This window comes from Aedes albopictus, chromosome 2 (genome assembly GCF_035046485.1).
Source record: "Aedes albopictus strain Foshan chromosome 2, AalbF5, whole genome shotgun sequence".
Lineage (NCBI taxonomy): Eukaryota > Metazoa > Arthropoda > Insecta > Diptera > Culicidae > Aedes > Aedes albopictus.
Window position 1 is genome coordinate 155,948,944 of NC_085137.1, and position 26,648 is coordinate 155,975,591.

Here is a 26,648-nt window from a genome sequence, read left to right on the forward strand (position 1 = left end):
TGACGTTTGGCGGTGCGATAACTGCAAATTTGTTGCACTTACCGGACTTGCAGTTAAAAAGCATTGCAGTTAAACCGTTTGCACCGACCGAACGTCTACTGTAATGAAAATGAAGAATTCTGTGAAAATCCTGAAGCTCCAAATAATATGCTTGAAAATTTTTGAATTCTTAGGAAATTCTTGGAGAAATGTCTAACCGAATATATTTACGAATTTTTTTAAGAATTTCTAAAGGAATTCTCGTTCTAATTCCTAATAATATGCTTCATGAGTTCTGTGAAATAATTCTAAAAAATATGTTTAAACAAGCATTTGAAGAAATTACTGCAGCAATCATTGAAAAAAAAATCTGCAAACATCTTTGGAGGATTTTCTGAAAGAATATATGTAAGAATTCTCTTATGAATTTCTGAAGGCTTCCTGAGAGAGTTATTAAAGGAATCATTGAAAAATCTTTAATTAAGTCTCAGAGAATACTTCGGAGAAAATTGAAAAAGAATGCAAGGGCAGATTTCTAATGGAATCTTTTGAGTTATGGTCAAATGGGTCAGTGAGGAGCTCTTGAAGAAATCCTAGGTAATATTTCTGTAGAGATCCTTAGAGAAGTTTGTAATTGATTTTTTGGAGGAGTTCCCCAAGCAGCACCTGCAACATCATCCAGAATGTAGCTTTCTATGCTTTGGTCTAAATGAGTTGCACTAGAAGCGCACGAAACTTCCATCTTGTCAGTTGAGTTGCATTTCAACTCCGAAATTCGTAAAGTTGCGGCTTTGTTTCATAGAAATCACAAATTATCACGTGTTTGACATCGATTCGTGGAGGCGGAGCTTACTTGTTGCTCAAAAGTGATAATACAGTCAGCTTACATTAAATGTGTTATGTAACATGCATGAAACTGGTAACTCTGGTTTGTTTGTTCAGATTAGGTTCCAAATACGTTACAGATAACTTGAGCGTCTTTTCATTTTGACAGTTCTCTAACTTGTGACAAAGAAGGTGCAATAAAGTAACAAGTGATTTCAGTAGCTTTTATGGTGCGTTGAGCATCGATTCTCTCACAGAGCTCTTGGTGTAGTAGTATGTAAGGTGAGTACATAATACTCCTGGTGTCCATGGTTCGAATCTGGACAAAATCTTTTTCCATTTTTTTATTATTCCTCTTTGTTTATGTTGCATAAGAATTCAGAATCTGCGCTTTTTGGGTTTCAAAGAAAAAGCAGGTGTGTTCTGCCGTCCGTAATACGGACAGTGAATAAATTGCAATAAGGTTGCTGTTACTGGCTTAGCAACAAGTCGTGTTGCTTGGGTCTTGAAGGAATGCTTGGAAGAATTCTCATAAGATTACTTAGATAAACTACCTTGGGAATTTCTGGATAAGTTACTCATGAAATTTATGCTAGAATACGTTTGAGGATCCTTGAAGGAATCTTTGAAGGAATTTTGGGCATATTTCAAAAAAAAATCCTTGGTAGAAGTTTTAATGGAATTTTAGGAAGAAATTCCAGAAATTTTAAGCGATTCCAGAAATTATGATTAATTCCAGAAATTTTGAAAAATTCCTGTATTTTTTTAGGCTCTAATCTCCGCCAATAAGCGTCCGATTTCAAAACCCTTGGTCTCATTCAAAAGATAATAAGTCAAAGTAACTTTGGACATGATTTATGTGAAACTTTTTCAAAAATATTCGTATGTAAACTTAAAAAGGACCTAAAAAATACATGTTTTTGAGAGGGTGACCCCAAACTGTTGATCAGAAGTGTATTACTTAAAAAAGTTTCAGATTGACCTGCAGTAATTCCTGGACGAATTATTGACAGAACACTTTGAGGTATGCCTGATGGATTCGTTGGAGAAATTTCTTAAGTATTCCTTACCAGATTTATGGGGGAAAGCCTGAAAAAATTCTTTGAAGGATTCTTCGGAGGAAACCTTTTTCACTTTTCTAAAAATGGTGAAAAAAAAACTGTTACTTCTTCAAAAACCAACTAGTTGTGTACGAGTGGTCCAAATTTGGAAATGATCGGGGTATTATACACGAAGTTGGAAATATTCTAGAAAATGGCATAATTATTCGATAGGCAAACTTGACCTGCTATATCTCCGGATTTAATGAACCGAATGCAATTAGATTTCAAGCATGTATGACTAATATAATGAGCTATAAAAAACTTTTGATTTGACTAAAAATACTTAACACAGGAGGAAGTAACAAGGATTAGCTTATTTTTCTAATATAACACCAAATTATTCAAATCATCATTATCATTTTAGAATTCGTGGTGGTTATTAAAGTTTATTTAAATTCTCTCAAATTGACTATCATATTTATTTTGAAGGAAAGTAACAAAATTACTGGCAATAAATTTAAAAATGTTATTAGATGCATATGAAAAATAAACCAATTACTAAATGAGATTGATATAATTCCTTTTCTTATTGGGAATTTCAAGTTAAGTCAAACGTTTTTCCAAGCTCATTACATAAGTCATAAATGCTTAAAATTACATTTCATTCGTTAATTTTCGGTATAACTTTTTCTAGAATCTTTCTAACTTTGTGTAGAATAGCTCAATCTTTTCAAAATTTGGACCAAATTACAGTGAAAATTTGAGAATATTTGATGCGCTATTCAAAAAGTTACAGCAAGTTGAAATTGTTTGAAAAGTGAAAATTTGGCCTGTCTTGATCATTTTGTCTACCCCCGTAACTGCTAACAATAATTAATATTTGCCTGATTTTTCACCATATACATTTCATTCGCTGAAGCGCTGAACACTAAACATTTTTCAAATTTCTTCAGGCTATTCTAAATTTGACTATATTGTGAAGATTTGATAGAAGAACCGAAATGATAAGACTCAACATGATTCGAGATAGAGCATCATGAACATTTACAGTTAATTTTCGATAGGGTGCTTGTACCAGTTATCTCACTACCTAAGGGAAACTATTTCTTCAAGAATAAGAAGAAGATTGACAAATTTCATCGATATGTCAAATGATTGATTAGTTTTCATACTTTACAGGAAAAATATGAAAACGGAACCAAACTAATTTTAGTAATTATTACGGCGTGTGCCAATGATAAGAACCCTGTACCAGTTATGGACACATTTATAAATTTGGGTCCCATTTTGCACTATTTACATGCAATCCTTATGGGATTAGCCATAGCTGCTACACTATGGTGAAATAGGATGCAAGGAAGCCGACATAATAAAGAAAATGATTTATTTCTATCATAATATGAGCAAATTGTAAAGTTTGAATGATTGCAACCATCTTTTGTGAACGTGATCTGTTGTTTACGATTTTTTTTTCTTGTTGTTTTGCATCATTTAAGGTTGAACATCAACTATGACGAATTTTAGGTACAATAGCCATAACTGGTACACAACCAGATTTTTTCAAAAAAGAAAATCTGACAAATCAAGCAACGGTATGCGCTGAAAACTTAAACGTTAAACGGGTAACCAATTGTCCGCCCGACATGTGTTTGTCCCTGCAAATTCAAAGTGTGAGTTCATTATATCTTCGCCTTAAGAAACTTAACGATAGCTTACTAGAAATTTTCTCCTGAAACTTTGTGCATAACTTTTTATAACAGTCTATACAAAATCATGCAGGCAATTTGCAACCCAGATAACCAGGAATCGCATAAGGATGCACGCTGTACATCGTATAAAGTACTATTTAAGGTCGCTATCGCATATATGTACGGCTGAGGGACAATTCTCACCGCCTATGATGTTATTTTTTGAACTTACTGTGATGTATCTGGTAAAATCATATAAGAGTGCAAATTACCTTTTATAATGAATGACTACATCGTATTAGACGATATTCCGATATTTTCTTGCGACGACCTTAGCTTATTCGCAAAAGCGTTCGAGTGAACTCGCAAAGTGTCAATTGAATTCGCATCATTGCGTACTGCGATGATTATACGACTTCGCTTAGTACTTTTCTAATTATGTCAGTTTAATCCGCATTGGTGTACAAACTAAATCGCATAAAAGTGAAAATAAATTCATTCAAATATACATACAAACTCGCATAAGCTAGAATCGTTAAAGAGGTACTGTTGGAGTGCCAAAAAGCTACAAGAAAGTGAAAAGTCATCATTATGGTTACAACCCAAGTAACACACTTGTCACCGAAGAGTCACGGCGGCGCAGGTTTTTGTTGCGCATAAGTCATTGTGACGTACTTCTAACAAATAAACACTTACTTGCTAGAAGTAAGTCACAATAACTTCTGCGCAACAAAAACCTGCGCCGCCGTGACTCTTCGGTGACAAGTGTGTTACTTGGGAAAACAAGTAACAAAGTCATCATTTTTGTTTTGTTGGCCTGATGATTAACAATAGGTGGTGCTAGCAAGAGAAGAGTAGTGGTAACTGTGCGAGAAATCATGCTACATCATTTTAATCTCTAGATAGCCTGCCGAACACGTACAGCGCACGGAAACCAAGTACATTCCAACAAGCACTGAGGTGAGTTAGAATGTCATGACAATAATTCAGTGTGTTTCATAAGTAGTGTTTTGTGTTAAGTGTGAAGTACGGCTCGATAATCCAAAGGTTATTAGTTCGATACTTAGAAGACAAGATTTTTAAATTTCGAATATTTTTAAGTCGCATAAGATGCCATATTACATCGCAATAGTGCATACCGTGTATCGCATAAGATATCGCTTCAAGCCATAAAGCGTCATTATTTTTCCGTCAATGCACGTATAGCACCTCCACTTTTGTACGCATAGGCCACTTTTACTGCATCTTATGCGATGTAACTTCACCGCATAAAAGTACGTATAACCTGAACATAAACTTCATTATACGTGCAAATTGGTTGTCTGGGCATGTAATCTTTTTTTTTTTTTTTTTTTTTTTTTATAGAATGAGGAAACCTGTTGGTTAGCAACACCGTAGGAAAACCACATTCTGCACTACCTGACCTTGCTCCGCGGCACGCCCGTTAGGGATTACTTCGTAGAGGAGGGGGGGGACTGTGCTTTCGCACTCACGCTCATCTGTCAGCCATCACACTCGGCATATCTCTAGGGGGCCAACTCGACTAACTGTTGGTCGGCCCGCCATTTCCTTTGGAGGTGGAGCACGATTGTGGATACCGTGTTCGACACGACATTCCACTCGTCCACCCCCGTACACATCCTCTCAATAATGTTATCGGGAGTAGTATCCCTGCCGCATACCTCTAACATGCTCGACCTCTGCTCCGCAAAACGCGGGCACTCGAAGAGTACATGTTCCGCCGTCTCCGCCCTGTTTGCACACTCCGGGCATGAGGGTGAGTTTGCATGCCCGAACCTGTGCAGGTACCACCTAAAGCACCCATGGCCCGACAGAAATTGTGTCAGGTGAAAGTTCACTTCGCCATGGGGTCTACACGTCCACCGGGACACGCTCGGTATGAGCCTGTGTGTCCACCTACCCTTTGTTGAAGAGTCCCAGACTCTTTGCCATTTCACCATAGACGAAGTTCTGGCGTTTCGTCGCGCACCTCTCGTACCTCTTTCATCGTAGCACTCAACATCCTCGGCCAACACCAGTGCTATCGGCATCATGCCCGCTAACACGCATACCGCGTCTTTCGAGACAGTCCGGTATGCACTGGCCACCCTGAGGCACATCAGCCTATGTACACTCTCTAGTCGGTCAACATTCCTCTGCAGCTTGAGCGCGTTCGACCATGCGGCGGCGCCATACCGTAGTATGGACACCGCGACTGACGCGAGCAGCTTCCGCTTACTCGAGACAACTGCCGAACTGTTTGACATCATCCTAGACAATGCCATAACCGCTACACTCGCCCTCTTACAAGCATACTCGACATGACTACTGAAGCTCAACTTGTCGTCGACCATGACTCCAAGGAGCTTCAGTGAGCGACAGGACTCGATCGAGCACCCGCCCGTGGTGACCACTGCCTGCTGTGCAGACTGGCGGTTGTTCACCACCACCACCTCTGTCTTGTGGTGTGCGAGTGTCAGTTGCCTCGACCTCATCCAGCCCTCCACTATGTCAATCGCATGCGCTGCCGTCAATTCCACCTCTTCGAGCGACTCACCGTATACCACCAGGGTAATGTCGTCGGCGAAGCCAACCAACTTTACTCCCGGTGGTAGTGCTAGCCTCAGTACTCCATCATATGCCGCGTTCCACAGTACCGGACCCAAGATGGATCCTTGCGGTACACCTGCAGTGACATTGTACTGTTTTTGGCCTTCCTCGGTGTCGTAAATCAGCACCCTGTTCTGGAAGTAACTACCCAGAATACGCCTTAGGCCAGCCGGGACCCCTAAGCGAGATATGGCGCTCTCTATGGCGGCCCAGCTTACACTATTGAAGGCGTTTCTAACGTCTAGCGTTACGATCGCGCAGTACCGTATGCCTCTCCTCTTTTTCTGCAGCGCAATTTCGGCCAATCCAGTCACCGACCTAATGGCATCCACTGTCGATCTACCTTTGCGAAACCCGTACTGGCTGTCTGATAGCCCCGCGTTGTCCGACCTCTCGGTATAGACCAATAACCTTGACAGAATGATCCGCTCCAGGAGTTTCCCGGCCGTGTCCAGGAGGCAAATTGGTCTATAAGCCGACGGGTCGCCTGGTGGCTTCCCGTGCTTGGGCAGTAGAACCAACTTTTGCCTTTTCCACCTCTCCGGAAACTCGCCTCTATCCAAGCATCTCTGCATAGCCGATCTGATCATGTCAGGGCTAGCCTCGATGGCCGCTTTGATAGCCACCGTCGGAATGCCATCCGGGCCCGGGGCCTTGTTCAGCTTAAGAGATTTCGCAATTGCGGCTAACTCCTCATTCGTCACTGGGGGAACCTCACTCGGACCAGGATGGTCTTGTGGTGTGGGTGCCCATGGTCTCACCTCGTGGTGCGGGAACAACGTTTCCACGATCCTCTGCAGCATCGCGGGAGAGCGTTCCGGTGGTGCAGATGTGCCTTTCGTTTTGCACATGACTACGCGGTACGCATCACCCCAGGGGGTTGTGTTGGCCGTCTGACAGAGATCGTTGAAGCACGCCCGCTTACGCGCCTTGATCTCTTTGTTCAGTGCCAACTTTGCCGCCCTGTATGCCACCTCTCGCTCCGCTCTCGACTCATCGGTCCGGGCTCTCTGCATCCTTCTCCTTGCCCTGTGGCAAGATGCACGGAGCTCCGCGATTTCTTGACACCACCAGTACACCGGTCTTCGTCCATTCCTGGGTATGGATCGCCTCGGCATTGCCGCATCACACGCTCGTCTCAAGGTACCAACTAGACCGTCGCTAGACAAGTAGTCTGTATTCTGCTCCATGAGCATCCACTCCACAAATGCTGGCTTATCGAAACTCGAGGTTAGCCATCCTCGGTGAGTGTCGGTTATCCTCGACTGCTGCCGTCTACCGCCCTGTTCGATACTGTATCGAATCGCCAGGTGATCACTATGCGTGTACCCGTTATCAACTCTCCAGTCTGAGCATGTAATCTGGAAAGAAATGAAGAAGCACTCGCCTTCGCAAAACAAGCGATGGAGGACCTTGGACCAAAATTGGGATTCACCTGAAGCAAGGCCAAATAGTCGGAATACCCAGAATGTCCTAGTTGTGAATTTCTTCATTATTTGAAATTATAGCCTACCTTTACAAAGTAGTTTTAGCATCCCCTGGGATCTAACCACCCTAAATAGAAACAAACACCCAACTGGTGAGTGAGGTGGTAGCGGCAAAACTTCATAATGATGCAATTTAATGCATACTTGAGTGCAAGTGTGACGATGCTTTTGCATATACAACACATTTCATGATTTTCGCTTTTCCGATTACCGAGCATGACCCGCTGCGCTGGCTGCTACAGATTTGGATCGAGCATGCTGCACAGCACAACACCCACCCACATCCATGTGCTATATAGAGGGATCCTTGGTAGAGGCTAACATGACCGACGACAACAGTTGGGTGTACACCGTTCAGACTGTGAGGACCAAAAACGGAGCGGAAAGATTTAGTTTATGGGAAAAATTTCCAAGCCAAGGTCTCCGCCAAAAAAAAGTTGCGCAAAAACACCGAGGTAAATGGAGCTGATGGCTGACTGGTGCTCGCCCGGTTGGTCGTCGTCGTACACTTGTTTACGACGACCGGTATTTATAAGAGTTGGAATACGGGTGCAGCAGTAATGGGAGCAAGCGGGAGAAAGATCAAGCTACATGTATGAACTTTCGTGCATCTATTGTTCCACTACACTGCGAGGGAGTGAATTCCAAGCGTAAGATTCAACACACTCGGATTCCTCAAGCAAATAGCATTCCTGCCCGACGTCGTATTCTCGGACCAGGAGGAAATGGGTTGGGAAGTAACGTAGTTCCGTTCGTTTGGAAAGTTTCCTAGCTATGATGGGGCGAGGGGGTGTTGGATATGAATTGCACACATTATTGCAGCCGTGTACTGTTGGAAAATACTGTGCTGTACAATGCAGAAAAGTGGAGTGGAAACTTTGGAAACATTTCCTAATGGTCTGTTGTATGGTGGTGGGTGTTACTTAACTGCAACACAAGGCGCCGCTAAGTTTGATTTGTTGGAAGTTATACGTACGTAGGTACCGAGAAGGTGGGTGATGCACGAAGGAGGAACTGCTGGTGTGGGCAAATCAGTTTGCAATCAATGCCCGGGCGAAGGTTGCGATGAAGGAAGGAATTTGCAGGCAGTGCTTTTCAGCGGACATTAATGTTCCGTGCAGTTTATCAACGTTGGCAGTTTTGTAAGCTTATTGTTGATTGTGTCGAAACAGTTCCAAACGCTGATTTCACAAAACGAAGCTTGATTTTTTTTTCTTTGAGTAGGCAAACATTCGAAGTTTACCATAGTGTTGGGCAATTCTAAATCGATGTTCGCAACATCGATGTCTTTGTTCCGATTAATCGATTTTTTGAATTGATGTTGAAGCCCCACGAAATCGACCGAATCGATTTTACATTCGATTTTTCTTTCGATTGAAAAATATTAAATTTCCTTTTCTTAATGCATTGTAGAATTTTACCATTAAAAAAAATACATAAAACCGAGATAAAATGTACATGAAATCGAAGTTCATGAAACCGAGGGTCTATACAGGTCCTCTATATCAAGGTATACCTGTATTTAGCGTACATTCAATCATTCGCGGGGTTTTCTCTAGCGAAAAGAGATGGTGTGAAACGTTTGAAATGTAAGCTAATACTAATTGGGTATGGTTTGATTAAAATCAATTTAGGGTACATTGTCTGCTATTGTAAGTGTGGACGGTATGAGAGGTACAATAGTGTGTTGTGTCGAGAGAAATTTGAGAGCTCTTGTAGATACTATTATTGATAGTTGTCGGTGTAGTGGACGACCTTTCGGTCGCGGATGGAGCAGCCAGATCGGATGCTGTGGATGTCGTACCGATTGATGATGCGACAGGGATGAAGCTGATGATGCTACATGTATATCTCAGGTATCTTGGACAACCCCTCCCAGGAGTCTAAGTGAATCTTCCTCAGGGTTCTGGAGAAATCCTTTTTATGGTCGAGAAAGTCCTTCTCAGGATTTCGAATTTTTTTTTTTTTTTGAGAATCCCTCTCAGGATTCTAGATGAATTACCCTTCATAATGTGGAAAATCCCTTGAGAAAAGCCCGAAGGAATTCCTGAAAGAATCCCTGGGGGAATCCTTGAAGAAATTTGTGGAGAAATCCCTGGAGGAATCTCTAGAGAAATTTCTGGAGGAATATCTGGAGAAACCCCTGAAAATAATCCTGAAAGTATTCCTGGAGAATTTCCTGGAAGAATTTCTGATGGTATTTCTAGAGGATTTTCTGGAAGAATTCTTGGAAGAACTTCAGGGGGATTTCCTGGAGGAATCTTCGAAGGATTTCTAGGAGAAACCTTGGAAAAATTCTTCTAGACATTTCTGGAGGAATCCCTGAAGCTATTCCTGATGGAATCTCAGGATAAATTCCTGGAGAAATACCTGGAGGAATCCCTAGAGGAATTGCTGACATAATTGCTGAAGGATGTCCAGGAGCAATTCTTGGAGAAATATTTGAAGAAATTTCTGAAAAAAATCTTGGGGTAATTCCTGGAGGAGTTTCTGAAATTTCTGATAAAATTCTGGAGGAATTCCTGGGGAACTTGCTGGAGGAATCCATGAGGTAATTTGTGGTGGAATCTCTAGAGGAATTATTGAATTTCTTAAAACAAATCCTGAAGGTATTCCTGGAGAATTTCCTGAAATATTTTCTGAAGAAATCCCTAGAGGATTTCCTGGAGGAATCTTTGAAGGATTTCCCGAAGGAATCCCTGGGAAATCGCTGAAAAAGTTCGTGAAGAAACCCCTGGATGAATACCGGAAGCAATTAATGAAGAAATCTCAGGAGGAATGCCAGAAAAAATCCCTAAAAATTCCTCAGGATATTCTTGTAGAATTTCCTGGAAGAATTTCTGAAAAAATCCCCAGAAAATTTTCTGAAGAAAATCCTGAATTTGCTGTCATATTTTCTGAAGGATGTCTGAATTGCTTCTTTCTGGATAAATTCCTGAAGAAATTCCTGGAGAATTCCTGAAGAAATTCTTGTGGTAATTCCTCGAGAATTTCCCCTGGAGAGATTCCTGGTTGAAATCTTGGGAGAATGCCTTTGGGAATTGCTGGAGGAATCCTTGAAGGAATTCCTGGAAAAATTATTACAAAAATTACTGAATGAGTTTCTGGGGGAATCTTAAGATTAGAGGAACCCTGGGAGAAATTTCTGAAAAAATTCCCTGAGAAATTCCTGGAAAAATCATTGGAGAAATTCGTGGAGAAATCCCTAGAAAAATTCAGACAGAAGTTCCTGGAGGAATTTTTAGTGGAATTCCCAGAGGAATCTCTAAAAAAAATCGTGGAAGAATATCTTGAGAAATTCCTGGAGGAATCCCAGAAAGAATTCCTGAAGAAATTGCAGATGGAATTCTTAAAGAAATCCTGACGGAATTCGGAGGAACTACTTGAGGAATCCTTGTAGCAGTTCCTGAGGGAAGCAGTTCCTGCAAGAGTTCCTGAATCCCGGAAGCAGTCCCATGAGGAATTCCTTAGGAAATCCCAGAAAAGATTACTTAACAAATTCCTGGAAGAGTTTCTGTAGGAAATAAAAATATGAAGGTATGCAATAATTTTTGGACGAAATATTGTTGGAATCTTTAGATGGACTCCCAAAACAATGTTTAATACAATGTTTCAAGGAACTCCTGGATTATTTTTTTTTTATCTAATATCTGGTAAAATTTCCTGACAGGGTTAATGGAAGATATTGCAACTGAAATACTTCGAATTTTCCAGATTGAATTATTTGATCATTTAGCGGAATTCCTAAAGGAATATATGGATCAATCGCTGAAGAAATCTCTGAAAGAATTCTAGCAGAAATACTTAGAATAATTTCTGTTGACATTCCTTTGGGAATCCCTGGAGATATTTCTGGAGGAATCCTCGAAAAAAGCACTGGAACAATCACTGGAGGAACCTTTAAAGTTATCCCAGGAGAAATTCCCGGAGGAATGACTGGTAGAACCCATGCATAGAGGAATTCTTGAAAAATTCTCTGGAGCAATCCATGATGAAATCACTGAAGGAGACTATGAAAAATATCCTGGAGTAATTCGTCGATGCATTCTTGCAGAAGTATCTGTAAAAAAATCTGAAGGAATCGTGGGAGGAATTTTTGAATCATTTCTTGGAACAAGCCCTAAACAATCACACCCTGCAAGATACTCATAGCAGAATTCACGAAAAAGAAACTACTCATAGCAGAATTCACGAAGAAGAAACTTCTGGAGAAGTCCTTTGAGGAAGTTCTGAAACAATCCCTGGAGAAGTTCTTGAATAAATGCCTGAAGGAATTTTTGAAGGATTTTTGCTCTTAGCATGATGTTTGTTTGAGTTGAATACTAGTGCAGTTCGTGTAATAGTAGCACATAACTGCACTCTATATATATAGAGCATATAGCATAGCAGCATACGGTTCTACCAAGGGTTCTACAATGTCCTTCTTTTTCCTACCAGAACTGGTTCCGGCATATCTGGAAAATTGAGCATGCTGTTTTTGTATTCTATGAATAAACATCACACAATTTTGCCATTCAACCAAGCTTGTTATTTGTTAAATTCTATGATAAGATTGAAGTGGTTCTCTTGAAGAAATACTTGGCGAAATTTCCTATTGTTTTCGAGTAAAAAAGGTTTGGAAAGTGTGGATAAAAACCTTAATTATTAGAATAGTTTATTTTTTGAGATATTTTTTCTGGTACTTTTCATTATTGATAATATTTGAAAAGGCTCGAAAAAAATATCTGGTTGCCAGGAGGGGCAACGGCCCCCCTGCCCCCCTCTGGCTACGCCCATGGGGCAATCTGATTCATGATTCTAATGAGATGTCTTTCAATACTGCAAGAGAATTTCTCTCAGGGTGAGACAATCCATCACAGGATTCAGGGAGAATCCAACTCGGGAATCTGCGGAAATCCCTCTGGATTCTGGAAGAATTCCTCTTAAATTCTGAGAGAATCTAACTCAGAAAACTGGAATAATCTCTCCCGGGATTCTAGGGAAATCCTTAATAGAATTCAGGGAGAATTCCTTCTGAAAGATTTTTTCTCGCTTTTCTGGGATAAGGTCTATCAAAATGCTGGTGTGATAATTTTCAGAATTTCGAAGGAATCTCTCATAGAATTTTAGAGGAACCGTCAGAATTAAGGAAGAAGCATGTTTAAAACCCTGCAATATAAATAATATAGAGAAGTACTTATCAGAATTCTACGAAATCTCTGGATTCTAAGAAAATTCATTTCAGGATTTTGGGGTATTCCCTACCAGGGTTCCATACAAAGGGTGAAATCCCTTTCAGGATCCTAAGAAATTTCTGAATGATCTGGGTTGATTCTTTTAAGGATTCTGGACAACCCTCACCTAGGATCCCACTCAGAATTCTGAGGAAATCTTTCTCAGCATCCTCTAGAACAGTGGTGCTCATTCTGCGGCCCGCGGGCCGCATGCGGCCCTCCAAGCCTTAATATGCGGCCCGCGGAGTACTTTAAGACGAATCGAAATTTTTGAACAATTTTTTGAAATAACTCGTTAAATTTATTAGGAAATCAAACAAAAAAAATGCTAATCAATTTTCACAGTGTTGAACACAAATTAAATGATAAATAAAAGAAATAAAAGAACAATCCGTTCTGGTAAGATTCGAAATCGTAACTCCGAAATATTTCGGCATTTCGGCTAAGTCACGAAGCCAGCTTATAGTTATTTATAAGTGGTACGAATCAAATGAAAGTTTGTTAAAAATGTTATCTTGGATCATTCAAAAATTAGTTGCAGGTTTTAAGCGCAGTCAATGCAATGCTGAGCAAATATTTCACATTTCGCCTTTCTGAAGAACATTAAAACACAAAGCACGAAGTTTTTGACAAAATTCTCAACAAATCTCAACTTGCTTGCCAATATTGTTTAATTTTCACTGTTTGTTTAAATTTCTATTATAAGACTCACAAATTTTTCGAAACAAAACTTACGAATCCAATTTGAATTGTTCAAGCCAAATTCCCGAACGAACTTAAAGAAAAAAAATCTCAGGCGAGATTCATAAAGCGTCTCCTGTGCCCTTTTGGAGAAACTTTTGGACATATTTTTGGAAAAACTCCAGGAAATATTCTTGGAGAAAAAATTTAAGCAACTCTAGGCGAAATATATGGAGAAACTCAAATTATCCTGGAGAAAATAAACCTGAAGAAACTCAATGAGAAAGTTGTGGCGACACTGCATGGAAATCATAGGAGCATCTAATAGAAAAATGTTCTGGTCCCACTCTTACAAAAATTTCTTTAACAACTTTAGAATAAATTCCTCGAGCAACAAAAAGAGAATTTTCAAGAGTAACTACAAACAAGATTCCAGGACCAACTGCATCAAGACACAAAAGATGCCTAGAACGCCTGAGGAAAATTTGAACAAAAAATTTGAAGCAACTTTAAAAGATAATGTTGAAGAAACTTCCGGAAACAATTGTTAAAAATCTAATTTTTGAATAAATTTAATGATGAAGTATTTCATCAACTGAAAATGAGACTTATGGAAAGAATTTACTAAAATCTTCAAGAAACTCATGGAAAATTTTCGGAAAAATCCGGAAGCTACTCTAGGAGAAATTCTTGGAAACGATTAATGAGGAATTCCTGAAGTAACTTCAGGGCAGTTCCAAAAGCAAATCTATGAGGAGTTCTTGGAGGTGTTCCAAGAGAATTCTAGAAAACTAAAAGAAACTTCAAAAAATTTCTCGGAAACCTTCTGGAGCACCTCCACAAGAAATTTCAGAAGAAAATCCAGCAAACCTTTTAGGAGCGAAATTCTCCTAAAATGCCCCTGAAAACCCTCTGATATGCTTTTAAATGGAACCTTTGGAACCTCTTGAAATTACTCGTGATCCCATTTGAAATCCGCTCTGATAGCAACTACTGCCCTGCTCCTCTCAAGATCTCCTAGTTCACGCACTGGTTCCTCCATTTCTTAGATCCTTCTGTGATTTTCTCTTAATATTGTATTAATGACTGACTTTAGAGTCTTACTTACAATTGACGTGTGCACTTTCATCTGAAAAGAAACATAAGAGAAAAATAATTAGGCAAGGTTTTCAGAAAAAAACGCCACTTCAAAATGTTTCTTGAAAAACAACATTTATTCTGATGAGATATTGAAAAATCGATTAATCCCAGATGCTACTAGAACGCCTATGCCCGAAACCCCAAATTATCTTGAAGCAATACCCATCCAAAATCCTCTGAATAAGCTTTTCCGCATCCATACCCTCGAATTGGGACCACCAGCCATCGCAGCGTGGAGATACATAAATCTTCACCAAACAAATCTAATTTCATTTTACCACCACGAACGGGACGGGACGGCAACAGCAGATCCGGAACCGATCCGTGACTTCGGGGCTTGCGATTTTCGTCAGACCACACACACTCTCAGTTCTGTGAGGATCCGTTCCTCGCCATTCATCCAATGGCACTTGTCCCTTTCTGTAACGGGCGGGCGGCTCTGATGACTCCGACCGGCACGAAAAGGGTCTCGAACCCACACGCCCCAAGCAGGAGGGGTTTGTGTTGTTTTAGGATCCGTATGCCGGTCGCCCCCAAAAAAGGCTTTCCTTCACCACTGACTGCCTGGTGTATAAAACAAGCAGCAAGTTTCCCGTACCCGTCCATGGCGAAGTCAGAAATATGAAAATTATCATAATCTCCATAATCCGCTGTGATCGAATAAAGTTCTTTGGGGTTTTTGCTTGTCTCGTGCCCCTTTTTCCGGGGGTGTGGAAGCCGCCCGTTGTCTGTCGGTATGGGTGTTATGTTTCCCGGAAAAGATGCTGTGTCGTCCCTCAGCAACAATAATCGATACCAATCTACATGCATTCCTTGCCTTTCGGGATTCCTTTCTCTTTTTGGGATGAAAGTAGCAGCTAATCGTGCCATCTCCTGGTGTGGTGCTGATGGTGATGATTGTCTCGTAATGATGTCTGTAAGTGGCTACGTGTACGTCGAAAGATATTTGATATACACATTTTTAGGATGGTGAACGTAATGGGTGTCAGACTTAGTATCAGTCTTTACCATGAAGAGGTTACTCAATAAATTTTTCTTTTTCATTTATTTAGTGTTACATCAAATCCAAGATAAAACTGAATCAATAATATTTCTCCATAATACACGGTTCGTGGCTGCCGCTCTCCATCCTCGCTCACGGCCAATGCTCGCCATGTTACGCTCCATCTGGTACGCCCATCGAGCTCTCAGCGCACCACGTCTTCTTGTTCCAACAGGATCAGCCGCGAACTATTCATGGTTGATATCCGGCATCTGGATGCTGGGTTCGCCGTAAAGTGCAGCGAGCTCGTGGTTCATCCTTCTCCGCCACACACCGTTCTCCTGCACACCGCCGAAGATCGCCCTTAGCACGCGTCGCTCGAAAACTCCGAGTGCTTGCAGGTCCTCCTCGAGCATGGTCCATGTCTCGAGCCAGAGAGGATTACCGGTCTTATTAGCGTTTTGTACATGGCGCATTTGGTGCGTGGGTGAATCTATTTCGACCGCAGTTTCTTCTGGAGCCCGTAGTAGGCTCGACTTCCGCTGATGATGTGCCTCCGAATTTCACGGCTCACGTTGTTGTCAGCCGTCAGTAAGGATCCGAGGTAGACGAATTCCTCCACCACCTCGAAAGTATCCCCGTCTATCGTAACAATACTACCCAGACGGATCCGGTCGTGTTCGGTTCCGTCTACCAGCATGTACTTTGTTTTTGAGGCATTCACCACCACTTCGCGTTTCAGGCAGGTGTACAGCTCTGCCACCGTTACAAATGTTCTGGCAATAATGTCCATGTCGTCCGCATAACAGACAAATTGACCGGACTGTGTGAAAATCGTCCCCCGGCTGTCGAGCCCGGCTCGTCGCATCACACCTTCCAGAGCGATGTTGAAGAGCAGGCATGAGAGTCCGTCACTTTGTCGCAGTCCCCGGCGAGATTCAAATGAACTGGATAGTTCACCCGACACCTTTACGTTTTGCGTTTTACAGTTTTGCGCACCGTCTATTGTTGCTTTAATCAGTTTAGTCAGCTTCCCAGGAAAGCTGTTTTCGTCCATGATTTCCCATAGTTCTGCGCGGACGATACTGTCGTATGCCGATTTGACGTTGATGAACAGGTGATGCGTTGGGACACGGTATTCACGGAATTTCTGGGGGATTTGTGCACGGTGTAGATCTGGTCCGTGGTCTACCGGCCGTCGATGAAGCCGGCTTGAAAACTTCCCACGGACTCATTCGTTTTAGGTGACAGACGACGGAAGATGATCTGGGATAGCACTTTGTAGGCAGAGAGTGATCGCTCTGAAGTTCTCTGATTCCAAATGGTTGCCTTTCTTGTGAATAGGGCTGATTACCCCTTCCTTCCTCCGATAGATTCTGACTCTCAGCCGGTGCAGACAGGTGGCCAACTCTTCTGGACCCATCTTGAGTTCAGCTGCGATACCATTCTCACCAGCTGCTTTGTTGGTTTTGAGCAGGTGAATGACATCCTTAACTTCCCTCAGCATGGGAGTTGCAGTTGATCCATTTCCTCCACGTCATTCAGGTGCTCGTCAAAGTACTGCTCCCACCTTTCGACCACCTCATGTCCATCCGTCAAAAAGCCTCCGTCCTTATCCCTGCATATTTCGGCTCGCTTCACGAAGCCATTGCGGAATGCGTTGCGCTTTTGGTAGAACTTTTTTTTTTTCGGAAACGGCACAGCAGTTCCATTTCTACGCACTCCGGTTCTTCCAGGCGGCGCTTTTCACCCGAAAGAGGCAGGTTTGCTGTTTCTGTTTGCCGGTTTCCTTGCTGCAGCATCACCGTTCCTGCTGCGTTCTTCTCCTCCTTAAATCGCTCTGTCGAACCATTCGTTTAGTCGACTCCTTTCCACGTACGTGATGGTGCTTTCGGCTGCGTCGTTGATGGCTGCTTTTATTGTTCTCCAGCAGTCCTCTAGAGAGTCCACATCGAACTCGCCCTTCTCGGGTAACGCTGCCTCGAGATTCTGTGCGTATAAAGAGACGACATCTGGTTGCTGCAGTCGCTCTAGGTTTAGGTTATATCATGGCGGTCGCAATGCAGAATCTATGACAAAAGGTCGAAAGACATAAGGTCGAAGGGCAGGTCGATGGAAAAAAGGTCGAATGGGACAAAAGGTTGAATGGACAAAAGATTGAATGTACAAAAGGTCGAATGGACAAAAGGTCGAATGGACAAAAGGTGTCCTTTTCGCTAAAAAGACTAAAGACAAATTGGAAGACATGAAAAAGTGATCAAAATTCGATTTGAAACTCCAATCGTTACAGCAATTAAATAAAGTCAAACAGTCTATGAATTAGACAAGGACCAATATCTGGGTATTATAGGGGTAACCCATGAAGTACGTCACGATTAAAGGGGGAGGGGGGGTTTGAAAAAGTGTAACAAGCAACATATTTAGTATAGGACAGTAGGAAGGGGATCGAAAGTTCTCAATTTTCCGCGTAACGCCTGTATGAGCGAACATCTTATACAGTATAACTATTAGGATCCATCTATCAATCCAAGAAGGGATAATCACTAAGCACAAGTAGTCAATGAATATTTCGGCAGTACAGTTAGAAGGAACAGCTATTGAAAAGAAGAAGGCAAAATTTTTGGTTGAAAAATAAGTCCATTAGGAGTCAATAATTATTTCAGTAACAAACGTTAAAACAACAGCCTATAAAATCAAGAAGAATAAAATCCTGAACAAAAAATCAAACTAAATTGCCATTTAATAAATACTACATTAACCTTCACGTACCCGACCCCCGACATCTCATTGTCAAAATGCTGGCATTTCGTCAATTTTTCTCCAAATTTTTTGAAGTCGTCCTCAGTCGATCATAAATTGGTGCAAGTTTGTTACACCCAAGTGGCCATGCAATATCCGGAACCATTTCGGAGATATTCCGGATTGTACTAGGGTCAGGGAGGGTGCCGAAATGGCTAACAATTATTATTTCCTGTGTTATTGTGTTCGAACAATCGATTTTCAGCTGAATTTTTATTGCAAACAACAAAACACAACTGCGATAATCATATTTGAATAAGTTGACCCATCCGGATCACCGTGACAGGTTTCGCGGGGGCCTCATTGGGGACACTTCTGGTTTTCATCCAAAACATGTCGTGCGACATATCAAACTTCATGATTTCTAATGACTAAGTCAGAAACGATACCCTGAAGTCTGTATCAACTAATATGACCAACCCGGAACATCTAGCATAGGTTCCACGGGGGTGACATCGGGAACATTTCTGGTTTACATACGTGCGACGTATCAAACTTCATGCTTTCAATAGAATGGGGCAGAAAAAAATGACTGAAGTATGTACCAACTGATATGGCCGCTCCGGAACACCTGAAACAGGTTCCGCGGGAGCCACTCAAACACAATAACACACGAAATAATCACTTTTAGCCAATTGACAAAACAGACCCCTTCACCACCCCCTGACCCCAGTACAATCCGGAATATCTCCAGAATGATTCTGGATATTACATGACCACTTGGGTGTAATAAACTTGCACCAATTTATGATCGATTAAGGGCGACTACAAAAAAATTGGACGGAAATTGACGAAATCCCAGCATTTTGAAAATGAGCTGTCGGGGGGCGGGTATGTGAAGGTTAACACAACTTGAAAGAACATCCTATAAACAAAAGAAGAAAAAATTTCCTATAGAAATGTTTGTGGCTGAAATGCATATGATTTCTATAACAGCACTAAAATGTTTCTCTCAATGAGTGGCAAAAAAGACTTATAAGACTTATAAGCGAGACATACTGGTAAATTGGTCTAGGGTATCGCCACGTATCGCGCCACTTGGTGGCTTCTATATTCGTCTGTTTTCCACTATAACTCAGTCAATTTTGAACAAATTGACTTGAAATGTTGTACACGGGTAGAAACTATACCAATCTCACCACATTCCAAAAGTTGTGTCAATTGGTTCAAATTTGCGCCCAAGTGGCGCGATTCCCTACTAAATTTTTTGTCTCTTCGCCCTTCTGTCCTAAAGCCGCCATCCATTGCTGATGATGGAAAGTTTTGGGCACAGTTTAACCATCTTCTGCTATTGCTCGGAGTCGTTGTTAGCACCACGATAGCTCCTGACGTTGATAATGTCGGAGAAGTGCCACCAATTTATCAATACGTGATCGATTTGCAATTCCGTCTGTTCTGACGATCTTCAAGTGTAATGAAGTGTAACGAAGAGTGTTGAGAAAGTCCACATATTGGAGATGGTGCCTCTGTCGTGTATTCAAAAACTTATGAGCAAAATGCTCCAATAGCGCAAGTAGTCCTATCCCACAGAAGGGTTCCGTTTTGATGGCACACTCAAGCAACTTACTCGATATTTCCATGATTTCATGGCCCATTCACTATCGACTCATGGAGGTTTGACTGTACTTCGGAATTCGGACATATTTCCCGTACCAACCATACCCATATTGTATGGTTTGATAGCTTAGCATTTTCAAGATATTCAACCAGGGATGACTCTAGGAATTTCATCAGGATCTCTTGGATCCTCTGGACATTTTTTCCAAGAATTCCTATGATTATGAGAATTTACTTAGGCTAGCCTCCTAGGAGCCCATAAAGCCAGTCCTGGGGGTCGCGGTGTTATAAAAAATGCTGAATTTTTATTCTATTTTGTGCTAATTGTACCATTTTTTTAAATTTTGTAACTTTGTTTTTCGTATCGGTAATCAGTAAAACGTAGAAGGGGTGGAGAGGGGGCGAAAATACTACAAAAACGGTGATTTTTCAGTAGTTTCAATAAACTTGGCCAAATGTTTATTTATTCATAAAGATTACATTCCCTAATATTTTTAGTATTTTTTTTTCTTCGGGATTACAAAAATGCTTGTTCAAAAACCTCAGAAATCTACATAATTATACATACAGAATTAAAAAGGTGGTGCATGTATGGACACAATTTTTGTACGCATTCCTAGAGACTGAACATATTTTGGAACTCGGAAATCTAAAACTCTATTGAGAAATTTTTAATTATTTTTAATTAGATTGGTTTTTACTGATTACTTTCCTACCTTGATAAGAAAATGTTGTGTTATATTCATAAATGATTTTTTTTTTTCAGAACAAAAGTATTGGCTGGAGTATTCCATTTCTGGGAAAATTCACCATTCTACAAAAAGAAAAAAATAAATAATTCTGTTGTAGTTCGTCAAACCGTCTTCGTGAACATTTCAGAATAAGTTTCCAAGAGATTGCGAGTTTTGCTTATCTCTGTTTTTTTTTTCGACAGGAAAGACATTTGTTAAACCCACTTTTCATTTTTTAGGGTCAATCGATAACAAATCCCCATCCGCCATCGCAAAGTGCCACAATTTGAGGAACAAATTTTTAGTATACAAAGCTCTTGGACCCTAAAAAATGTTCGTCTGCGCCGCTTTTTTAAGCTACTACTGAAATTAAATGTACATGGCATCATTATTTACGAAATGTGATTGTCAAATAAAATAAAAACTATTAGGGCTGTTCGGGCTCTAAAGAAGTTGATCATTAATACTAATTTCTATTTCCGATCAGCCTAGATAGCCGTGTAGTGGCAGTAGCAGTTCCCTCAACTGGCTACGAATAAAGGGTGATACGGTCAAAATTTGGTCACACAATTCGTTTCATAATTTGAGACTGCGTACACCAAAACAGCTGATTTTTGGACCTGTAATGGTACATTATATGTAGATTATACCATAACATTTTATCAAAATCGGTTTAGTATTTGCGGAGATATTGTGAATCCTGAAAACTGCAATTTTAAAATTTTGTACAAAGAGGTTTAAAAAATAAGAACAGATTTTTACTCTTTTATTTATAGAGCCAGAAACACTGAACCAATTTTAATAAAAAAATGTTTGTATGTAAAGTATACTTATCAAAATGTTGTGTGAAAATTTCATTCAATTTGATCCTGCCGTTACAAAGTTATATTTGCTTAAGTGGTTCCGGGTCAGTTTTTTTTTTCATATTCAAACTGCTACAGCTTTGAAAGTATTCATACGAAATGGCTCAACATTTCAATAAGAACATATTTTCATAATAGTATTATACTGTAAAATTTTGTTAAACTTCGGAGCAGAATCGGTAGTTCTATAATCAAAATTGTGCTTTACTGACCTTAAATTTCCGAAAATTTACTATGGAGTGCCTTTGTACAAAATTTTAAAAAGGTAGGTCGATGGTTGTATCTATATATCAACCAATACTTAATCGATTTTGATGAAAATTTTATGGTATAAGCTACATATAATGTAGCATTACTGGTCCAAAAATCAGATTTAGGTTTACAGTCGGTCGACAAAAGTTAGTAATCGCATAGATATATCAAAATGCATCTGTTCAAAGACACACAATGAATGCATGAATTAAATCATTCACATTTTATTTCGATCACTACTGTCCCACTGTGCATGCACCCATAATGCAGTTGATCACGCACACACTGACATGACATAATAAACAAAAGTTCATTCAGCTGCTGTATATTGTAGCGACAAAAGTTAGTGTACGGAGAGTCTTCTGGTGTTTTTCATTGTAGATAATCAACTCATTCAACGAAAATAGGTAAGTTTTGGGGAACTGAATGAAACCTCATCTGTGTTACTTGATGTGCATGTTCTATTTGTTACTATCTCCAAGTTCAGTTGGAAAAAATGCCGAGGTACTCTGATGACCTACGACGGCTCGTAATTGAGGGCCGAAATGATGGATTGAGCTATTCGGAATTGGCCGGAAGATTCAAAATGTCGAAGGCAGGCGCACGAAAAATCTGCGTGAAATACGACACAACTGGATTTATCGTAAACATGCCGAAAACTGGTAGACCACGCAAAACATCCCAACGCACGGACAAGAGGATTGTCAGGGAAATCGCCAAGAACCCTCTCGGAACTGCTCGCACAATCAAGGAAACCCTGGAACTGGATGTTTCGACTAGAACGATCAATCGCCGATTGAAATCCGGAGGGTTGGAAAGCCGCTTGCAAATTCGCAAGCCCTTCTTGACCGCGGCACATAAACACAAAAGACTTGAATTTGCAAAGAAACACATCAACAAAGGAGCTGGCTTCTAGAATTCGATTCTATGGTCGGATGAAAGCAAATTTGAATTGATTGGGTCAGATAAACGACGTAGGACGTGGCAGAAACCAGACGAAAAGTTTAAGGAAAAAAACCTTTGTAAGACGGTGAAGCATGGAGGAGGCTCCATTATGGTGTGGGGCTGCTTTGCTGCTAACGGAGTTGGGAACCTGGAACTGATTGATGGAAATATGACTGGTGCGAGTTATATCAACATTCTGGACCGCAATTTGCAGCAATCTGCTCGTGAACTAGGTCTTGGGCGTCGTTTTATTTTTCAGCAGGATAATGATCCCAAGCACGTCTGCAAAATTTCAAAGGAATACTTCAAAGCAAAGAAGATAAACGTGCTGGAATGGCCACCTCAAAGCCCCGATCTTAACCCAATCGAAAATCTGTGGGCTATTTTGGAAAATCGTATACCTATGGAACGCAGAAATAACAAGAAGGCGTTTTTCGAAGAGTGGGGCAATATCGGCGAAGAAACTACCAAGCGCTTAGTAGATAGCATGCCAAAACGTCTTGCTGCAGTTATTTCGGCTCGAGGAGGAAATACGAAGTACTAAACTTTAATGCGGTATTTTTTCCTCAAAAGTTCTGTGAATTATTTTCATGAGTTCATTAACGATGACTTACTTTTGTCCCTTTGAATTTGGACATTCTGAAATAAAGTTACTAATTAACGGTTAATCCTGAGTTTTTTATTACAACTTTTCTTTTCTAGTAAAATTTGACCCAAAGGTGAAGCAATTAATTTAAATAATGATAGTTATCAATTGATAATACTTGATAAAAATTTTAGAAGATTAGATACATTACTAATGGTTACTAACTTTTTTCACCGACTGTAGGTGTACGCAGTCCAAAGTTATGAAAAAAAATTGTGACCAAATTTTGACCGTATCACCCTTTGCCGTAGTGATTGCCTGATCCGGTGGTAAAAGTCCACCAAACAAGCGTACCGTGCCTAGGAATGAATGGTAAGACCAAGCCCACTCGTGGGCTTCATACTACACACGCAACAGCACGTCGTTAACGGTTTTTAATTTCGTTATCCACCCATTTTCGCACCGGTCGTTCGTTTCCATGTGAGTAAAATAATGATCGGTCGCCTTTGCGCACCGGTGGTCTCTATTCTATCCGTACCATCGGTTTTTTGCACTTCTGTAAATCATCGCAATATTTTGTGTATTTCTATGGTGTTATTGCAAATCTTATTCAGTATAATAATCTGTGCTCATATTTTGAAAGAAGTGGTTTTGGATAAGACTGAAAACAGTTAATAAAAATTGAACTCAAATAAATAATTCCCTTGGAGATTTGTACCAGTTTTGATGCGTTTAAAGATATCATTTTCTCAATAATGTATGATTGTATATAATCCCGGAATGCAAGCAATCTTTTTTTAAATTATATGTTCGTTGCTTACTGTATGACTTGTAGGTTGAATTTTTATCTAAAATAATATCCATCTCTTCGATATCCATGTTGTCTTTCTCGCAAAAAAATTATCTGAATTTGAGATTTTGAGCATCTTTATAATAATTAGGTTTATTGAATAATTACATCCCTTGCATTTCCAACACATTTATAACGTAGTTGTCTCCTTTACAACTTCGCGTAGGTCAAGATTTTTGAATCCTGGTCATAGTAGAAGCTGTCTTCTAACAGTCTGCGATAAGTTTGCGTAACATTTTTTCATTAACGTGTATTTTAACTTCAGCTTATTCTATACTCAGTCACAACCTTTTAGTTACAAAGCATCAATCGGAAATCTTAATATATATTGCGATCCTTTAGATGCTGGTATATGAATATTTTGTTGAAAGCAGATTCTATGCGCTTGAAGTAGACTGCGTATTTGTCAAAGTACATAATGAGCCCACTCTCCTTTTTGGCACTTCATACAACAATTGATGTATTCTAACATCCAACACTTTGCTTTTTCTATAACGAGGAACCTACAATATGGCAGTCCTGCACACCGCCTATTTTAATTGATGAAACTTGGCAGCTCGACTACATTTTTTTAGATTATTATCGGTATGATTAAAGTTTGTTTTTACAAAAATACTGAAGTGTTTCTATGATATCTGAATTGAGTTAGGTACAGTCAAAGCATTTTTGAAAAAACGTAACTACTCTTATCTAAGGACTGTATCGTTAATTATGAGTACACCTTTGAGGCTCTGTATTAAAAAGACTATGCCTTATTTTGTTAACTGCTTTGTGTCTATGTGTTGCTAACGTTGTAAACAAACGATAACCTTCATTAAAAGTTAAAGTTTTTCCTCAAGTGGAACAATGCGAGGGTTTACGGAGGAGAAGCGAAAATCGATTGTGACCAGGAAAAATGATCATCGCTAAGAAAATTAGCAAAAATTGAATGTGTTAGGGTTTTTTTGTCCAAAACGCTATTAAACGATTCGGTATGCATAACACACTGAAGGACTTACCCAGACGCGGCAAAAAACAGGTGCGTCCAAGTCAAATTTGAACAGCAAAACTTGCAAAATCGTTGAAGGAAGATAGGAGGTATCCATTAATGATTACGCAAAAAAGTGTGAAACGACTGTTGGTATGGTTCAACGCGCCAAGGAGCGTAATTCTCCGAAGACCTACCCAAAACAGAAATGTCCAAAATGCAGTCAAATTCGGGCGGATTATGTGAAAACTCAGGCTTGGAAGCTGTACGACGATGTTTTGAGCAAAAATTGCATGTGCATATTCATGGATGATGAAACGTATGTCAAATTGGACTACAAGGTATTTCCAGGGGCACAGATTTTCACTGTTAAGCATGGCACGGATGTTACGAATTAGGAGAAATCGATTTTTTTGCGAAAAAAAATGGGAAAATGTGTTGGTTAGGCAAGCAATTTGTCAATGTGGTATGAAATCGTCACCTTTCTTCACCGTCCCAGGTATGAACGTCGAAAAATACCGGAAGGAATGTCTCCAGAAACATATTCTGCCACTCATCTGAAAGCACAATCTTACTTATCTTACTTACTTAATCTTATACATACGCAGCCAGGTCTACTGCGTTGTATTTACGCGCAAAGATGATTCTTCGAAATCCAAGTACAGAATATTTTCTTTCGGCAAGGTACTTCTCGAATTTACAGGGGAGGAAGGATGCGTGGACAAATTGTACCAAACGATCCAGATAACATGTTGATGAATATGTTTTAAATATATGAAAATGTGGATAAAAGAGCTGTGAATAAATGTGTAATATTGGAAAGATCTCCCAAATTGTTGGGTTGTTTTTATAGATCTAATGTCGAACCTCCTATTCTGTATGATCAATGTTATTCGCATGGGGTCTTCGCAGATTTTTTTTTTCTGCTTTGCCTTATTGTTTCTACTAGGGTGAAATTACCCATTTCACACACTTTCTTCCTAATGTCTCGTTTATTTAATATATATTTTTAAATTTATATTTAATAAACCACCCACTGACGACCACCAATCAAACCAAAACTCCTTTGCCTTTTTCGAAATATTCACGACAAAACGAAAGGCGAGGCACAGCTCTTTCAAAGCGGGGGATCTCAGCCCGGAAACTGAAGAAAGAAAACCTTGTGGTCACTTATTACCGTCAAATGGTATCTTTTCGGGTTAGAAAATACGCACATCTTCTCACCGGAATCTGCGACGGATGACGATAATTTTGGAACTTGTCGGAACGAACTTCGCGAGTTATTTATTTGGTCATTTTTCTAAATGTGCGAAACCAAACTTTACTTGCTGCGTAGCAACCCCGGCTCAAACATGTACGTGTTAAAATAGCAAAACTCACTGAATCACTATACATTTCTTCAAATAAGGTACCCCGGGGCAAGTGAGAATCCGGGGCAAATGAGACCTAC

At 40.2% G+C, this 26,648-nt stretch overlaps 1 protein-coding gene across 1 annotated transcript in view; it reads left to right on the forward strand.

Annotated features, from left to right (window-relative positions):
- Nucleotides 1–26,648, forward strand: part of LOC134287769 (uncharacterized) — a 289,934-nt gene that overhangs the window by 55,340 nt on the left and 207,946 nt on the right. The gene's annotated exons all lie outside the window — the stretch shown is intronic.